At 37.5% G+C, this 6,366-nt stretch overlaps 1 protein-coding gene across 2 annotated transcripts in view; it reads right to left on the reverse strand.

Annotated features, from left to right (window-relative positions):
- Window positions 1-5,889, reverse strand: part of LOC140338585 (5-hydroxytryptamine receptor 3A-like) — a 25,291-nt gene extending 19,402 nt beyond the window's left edge. For both annotated transcript variants that reach the window (XM_072422845.1, XM_072422844.1), the window contains exons 1-2: window positions 5,808-5,889; window positions 484-665 (exon numbers count right to left, since the gene is read on the reverse strand). The gene's annotated coding sequence lies outside the window, so the exon portion shown is untranslated. The remainder of the gene's footprint in view (window positions 1-483; window positions 666-5,807) is intronic.
- Between the last annotated feature and the right edge of the window lie 477 nt (window positions 5,890-6,366).

A 6,366-nucleotide genomic window follows, 5' to 3' on the forward strand; every position in this document is an offset into this window, starting at 1 on the left:
TATATATATATATATATATATATATATCAATTATATATACATTTTTTTAATGTGTTAAAGGGGGTCCCGGAGTGCATTGGAACAGGGATAAGCCCTTGAACATTTGAAGTCTCCATCAGATGCCTGTGTGATGTAGAAGTACAACCGGTAGACAGAGAAAGAGTTTTCTACCTGGATCACCAGTTAATATTTTTAAAAAGGCTGCAAATTTAAAAATGTTGAATATATATTTTTAAACTACATTAATATGCTTATGTTATATTTTGGTGATTGGGTTTACATTACATTTTATATTTTAAAAAGTTGAATATTTTGTATTTACTTTTCTTTTAAACCTTTACATGCAATTATGTTTTTTTCTCTTGAAATAAATTTTAAAAGAGAGTTGACTTCATAAATATTGTGTAAGGCAATGCTTTAGCAAAAGCCAGACATGTGACTTTGGACTACATTGCAAGGAAAATGTGCCATTTATAGACTCACCTGTGTTTCTGTTTAAGAAAACTGTGATTTCATCTCATGGTTTCTATGTATTTGGATCTGTTTGACTTTTGTTTAATGCAAGGCGTACAATAAGCCTCTATACACCTGTCAAGATGGGAGTCATTATGAACAAAAGTTTTCTTTGTGGGTAGAGTCAGTTGCTGAGAACTCCAGCTTTTCTTCTGTAAGAGGAAAAAGAGAAACTGAGAAAACATTAAAAAAAAATGTCACTGAACAAAATGCAGAAAATTCATGGACGATATCCATAGATATGAATGTGGTGACCAGCAAAAAAGTTGGATACAAAACCAACATTAGAAGCACAACATAACGGTGATATTCAGACAAATAATTTGCAAAACCACATATATTACACCATACCTGACATGTTTTTATTGCCTATATCAGGGATTTAAAATCTTTGCTATTTAGTACAGCACAATAATTATATATATATATATATATATATAAGACATACAAAAATGTGTTTATTTAGTAATTATACCCTCAGGTCTCTGAAATAAATAAATCTAATTACTCTTAATGCTAGTAAAATATACGTAAACCTATGGGTCTGCAATGAGGATATTCCCATTTTTTTGTCTAGGTGTCTAGAAAAACTATTAGTTATGTGGTCACTAATATAAGTGACAATGAGATCAAAATGTTTCCAGCTGCAATGTTTTGCAAAGGGTATCACTGTTTAATTGGTCAATTCTAAATAATAGTGATAATGTATTAAATTCAATGATTATGGTCAACTGCTATAATTTATTAGTTATAGAAAGTCAGATGTCTCCATCTAGTGGTATAAAACTATAACTTCCCTTAGCATCTATTTCTTCTTTGTTAGTAATAATATAGAATGAATTGTATTCTTCTATTGTTGGTTCATTAATTTAGTTTTTTTACCCTAGGAAATGCTTTGCAATTCTTGGAAACTTTTGCATATTTTTTTTTAAAGCTTAACATACCACATGTAAATTTGCAGTAATATCACTGTGAATGCAACAAATATGAAAACACTTGCAAGTAAGTGCCCTCTTAGGTTTTGCAAAAGGTGATAGGATGCAGAAGTAGATGTACTTGTGTATGTGTGCGCAACATAAGGACACTGCTTGCTTGCTGCTCTCTTCCTGGGCAGCAAATCAGATACGCAGGGGACCAGTAATCCAGCTCTGCACAAGTGTTTCATTCTATAATATTACTAACAAAAAGGAAATAGATGCTAGGGGAAGTTATAGTTTTATACCTAAATTCATGAAGCTATTTCCTGATTGGCTGGCGGCATGGGCGAAACTGATAAAACTTGGAAAAGCAGGTACGCCCAGGGTCAGAACCGCCCACATACACGGGAGGGAGGTGTCTGCGCTTTAGCTAGTAAGAGGTAAGTGTGACAGTTTACACCGTGCTAATAAAACATATCCCAAGATCAACTGGCACTAGAAAACAATTACATTTTTTATTTTGGACAGATCATGGAAGGTCAGGATCCCTGGCTGTGATAAGTGCAAACTTTGAGAGAGCTATCAACTGTAAAGTTCTTTAACTTTATCGGGCGAGAATCTGGCGTTTGTACAGCACCCGTCGTTCATCGTCTGAACGGCGGTCCTGGTGGATCCACTGATGATGGACGACTAACGATCCTAATGGAAGTGAAGGGGGGGAGCACACAGCAGGGTGCCGCTCCGTCATTCTCCTCCTCCCCTCTCCATAGAGCAGAATGACTCTATATGTACAGCACTTGTTCATGCATCGTGCAGTGCTAGTCGTTGGAAAGATCTATAATTGCCATGTGTAGGCAGCCTAATTGTCCTTATCCTATTGTCCCTATCCTGCCTGCCTCCTGTGTAAAAACATGACAAAATACCAGTTTTGATAGCAGGCATTGTGCAATATTCATAGAATATAACATGTCCAGAAGGACCTGTATATCCTATATACAAATAAAAAAAAATGGTTGCTTGTTGTAAATTTCTCACAGATAGTTTAGTCCTATAACATAATGTGCATTCTGGCCCAAAAAAGGTGCTAAGCAGATATTGTATTTTGATAAAAATCAAAGGAAAAAATCAGTAAAGCAAATACAATAAAATGGAACATTTAAATGGGCACTTCAAATAATCATATGATGCAGTAGAGGAGAAAAATAAAAAACAGCAAAAGGCTTGTGAGGTCGAACCTCCGGGGCGCTAATATAAAAGAAAGAAGCAGAAGATGGAGTGTAAAATGTGGGGCACCAAAGGCAATGGAAGCAGCACATAGGAAGAAGACATTGGAACTAGAGGAAGGGAGAAGGAGGGATACATGGAGAACAGAAAAAGGTGATACAACAGGGCAGAGGATAGAGGGATTCAAAAGGCGATAGAGTGATATGATACAGGGAACTTACTTACCTTTGTCTAAGTGGCATTAACTCTTTGTTAAGTGGAAGTAACTCAATAATATATTAAACCTAGGAGAGATAAGTTTTTTTAACTTCATTTTCTATTTTACTGCCTACTCATGGGCCTAGAAACATACATACAGCTCATCAAGTTATGAAAAAGTGGCTTTGATCAGCTGAAATGGGATCCCTACTGATAAATAAACTAATAATTGTTATTTCTATTGCTTTAACTGAATAACGAGGCAGCCAGGAAAGACACAGCCACATCACATACAGTATGTTTGTGTGTAATGTGCAGATTGTGTGCATGTTTGTATGTGGGGCGCAGCATATATATATAAAAATATATAAAATTATTACTCCCTACTGATTTTAGGAGAAGAATTAAATACTTTATTAAGAACAGTCTTTTGTGCCATTGTACATAATAGAGGATAGGGGTTGTAGGTTTGTTCCTAAGTTGAATTTGTATGTAAGTCGGAACAGGTACAATATTTTAATAAATGCTAATAGGACAGATGTTTGTCTCAACTTATTATTAGGCAGCATGGTGACATTTACTGTAAAATATCCTCACTGTGAGTTAATCACAAACAAAGCAAAAAAAAAAAACTTTATGGAGCCTAGACATTCATTAATTTCTGGAGCAAGCTGTGCTTTGATATGCGAAAGGAAATAACTGCAGAATTTGTCTTGATCATTAAAGAGTTACAAGAGGTTACAGAAAGAGCTCACCCCCCTAAGACCACCCACAACCTCAGCTGTGTTTAGCAAAAGATTTCTTCTACAAATCATGCCCCCCTCCCCCTGTCAAGCCTCCATTCTGCACAGGAGTGAGCAGGGAAGCCCTATTTGTATCTAGGAGGTGTCTGTATGTTGGATGTCCTTAACCCGGGTACTACCTGTATTATATTATAGGGTGGATATTTACTAGAATTGGTTCACTTTACCTAACTCAACCTTTTGAGATCCTTCTGGGGAGACCTACCCACCCTGCTTCCCGGCACTTACCTTGCTCTGTTGATTGAAGGAGTGGTGCAACTTTGGTATTATCTGGCACCTGAAAATTGTGAATGTGAGTACAAATGGTATTGTATAGATATAAAATGTTTTTTGTAAAAATGTGCTTACTGTTGCTATGTATATGGTTACAGATCTCAATGTCTCCTGAAGAAGCGAAGAATATACCCGCAAAACGCTTCAAGATGAGACTATTGCATATGAAACTGAATGGACATTTTTATTGTCATTTAGCTTGAAACCATTCATATGATAAATATTCTGTGTTGAAAGTTTTTTAATATAGGGTTGATAATTTAAAAAATAAATCTTTAATTGTTATTTGATTAAAATGTATGTGCTGGATGCCTTTAGTTCCTTTTGTTTTGGTTCAAGGGCATATTATTATTACGGCACAGTATTTATATAGCGTCGACATATTACGCAGCGCTGTACAAAGTCCATAGTCATTTCACTAGCTGTCCCTCAAAGGAGCTCACAATCTAATGTCCCTACCATAGTCATATGTCTTTAATATAGTATAAGGTCAATTTTGGGGAAGCCAATTAACCTAACTGCATGTTTTTTAGAATGTGGGAGGAACACAGGGCAAACCTACAAACTCCATGCAGATAGCGCTCCGGCCAAGATTAGAACCTGGGACCTATAGCGCTGCAAAGACCAGAGTGCTAACCACTGAGCCACCGTGCTGCCGCAAAATCATTTAAAAAAAAAAAAGGATGTGGCATTCTTTGTAATCTACACCAATCATACGGGCTCTCTAGATCATTCATCTATTTCTCCCTCTAACTACAGATGTCAAGATATTTGTTGACTGACACAGGTAATTATTATTCCACTGACCATTGGTCTGGGTATTTTTTACCCACACTGATGCAGAAATTTGCTATTCACTGACCATCGCTTTTTTAAGCTTTTACTCTTGTAAAGGGTGTGCTGGGCAGTAAAATGGCCCTTTTGTGAAAACGTTTGGGGAGCCTCGACTAATAGGCACCACTTTCCCCACACTATATTGTGATTGTAAATAATCAACAGGAACTATAGGGAAAAAGAACCTTGTCCATTGTGGAATCACTCCGACTAAACAGATTGATGTGACCTATAAATACCAGGAAAAAAAATAAAGAAATAACAGAATAACAAATATGTTTTTTAATTTTTCTTTTATCATTAAAATTGCAATTTGATGAATTCCTGCAAAACTCTGTTTTATTGTTAGATAAAAATGTAAAATGGCACAAAAGAATGTTCTGTTCTCTATGAAGCTGGCCGTTTCAGACCTGCAATATTACAGCCAAGGGAACCCTGACTTGATTCTTACCAAGGGCCCCAATTTACCTAAAACCAGCTCTAATAAGTACTTTAGGAAAATATTTTTTGACTTGATTTAGTAACAATCTTGAATGTTTTAAAAGAATAGGTAGCACACACAAGCATCGGCGGACATGAACAACAGCGGGCCTCTTTTTCTTTTTTGCCATTTCTCTCTTTCTTTCTACCCCTCCTGCCCACCCCACCCCCCATTTTCTCTCTTCCCTTCCTCGATAGCCACCTGAAGCTGATAGGTAGGTCCCTATACAAATTACAATTACATTTTTCACCTAATACAATCTGTTTGTTGCAGGATGTCTATAGTCTCTGATCATCACCTTATATCTGCAGTAATACAACTTTGTAAAGCAATACCTTTAGTGAAAGTTATGTGACCATTGGCTGATGATAGGGGAGCCCCTTTTATATCAATTGGTTGCCACTGCTGCTCTAGTAGAACAATAATAAAAGTAAGCAGCACCTTGTACTGGCACAGACATAGGGACCTGTAAGTGGGTAATAGAGTTTTTTGGTGGATGATCCCCTGCACACAGCAGAGCCCAGGATTGGTCACGTGGTCAGCAGGCACCTGCAGACTTCTCACCTATCCTCCAGAAACACTGCTGGTAATGATTGTGTCCGCCGGCAGAGGGCGCAGTGATAATGGTAAACACAACACGGAGCTGAGAGGAGAGTATTGTAGAATAGTTACCTGGGGGTATTAAGTATAAGGTATTTGTAATGCTGTGTAAGCTATTTGTGTATGAGCAAGGAGTATAGATGAAGAGTCTGGGTGTGGGAGCAGGAGGAGAGTAGGAGGTGTAGCAGAGTATATCAGGAATGAGCAGAAGGTAAATGAGGGAAGAGGAGCTGGGGGGTTTGGGTCAGTGGATGGAGAATAAGTGGATAATAAATAAGGGGAGATATGCACAGAAATAGAGAACAGCAGATTGTTGCCCAAAGGAATCTCCTTTTTGTTGGGCAGCTGCTCATCCATTTTCCAGTTTGCGGTGTTGCATTGCTTACGCTGGTTTATTGCTGATTTGTGAAGACTGGAGCTGGAAAGCTTTGCTTTTTGTGAGTTTAGGTTCTGCGTTGGATTAAGGTCAGCATGTTTTTCATGAAGTGGGAGGATAATGGCACACCCCAGTAAGCGCTGGCCA

The sequence above is a fragment of the Pyxicephalus adspersus genome, chromosome 9 (assembly GCF_032062135.1).
Source record: "Pyxicephalus adspersus chromosome 9, UCB_Pads_2.0, whole genome shotgun sequence".
Classification (NCBI taxonomy): Eukaryota; Metazoa; Chordata; class Amphibia; order Anura; family Pyxicephalidae; genus Pyxicephalus; species Pyxicephalus adspersus.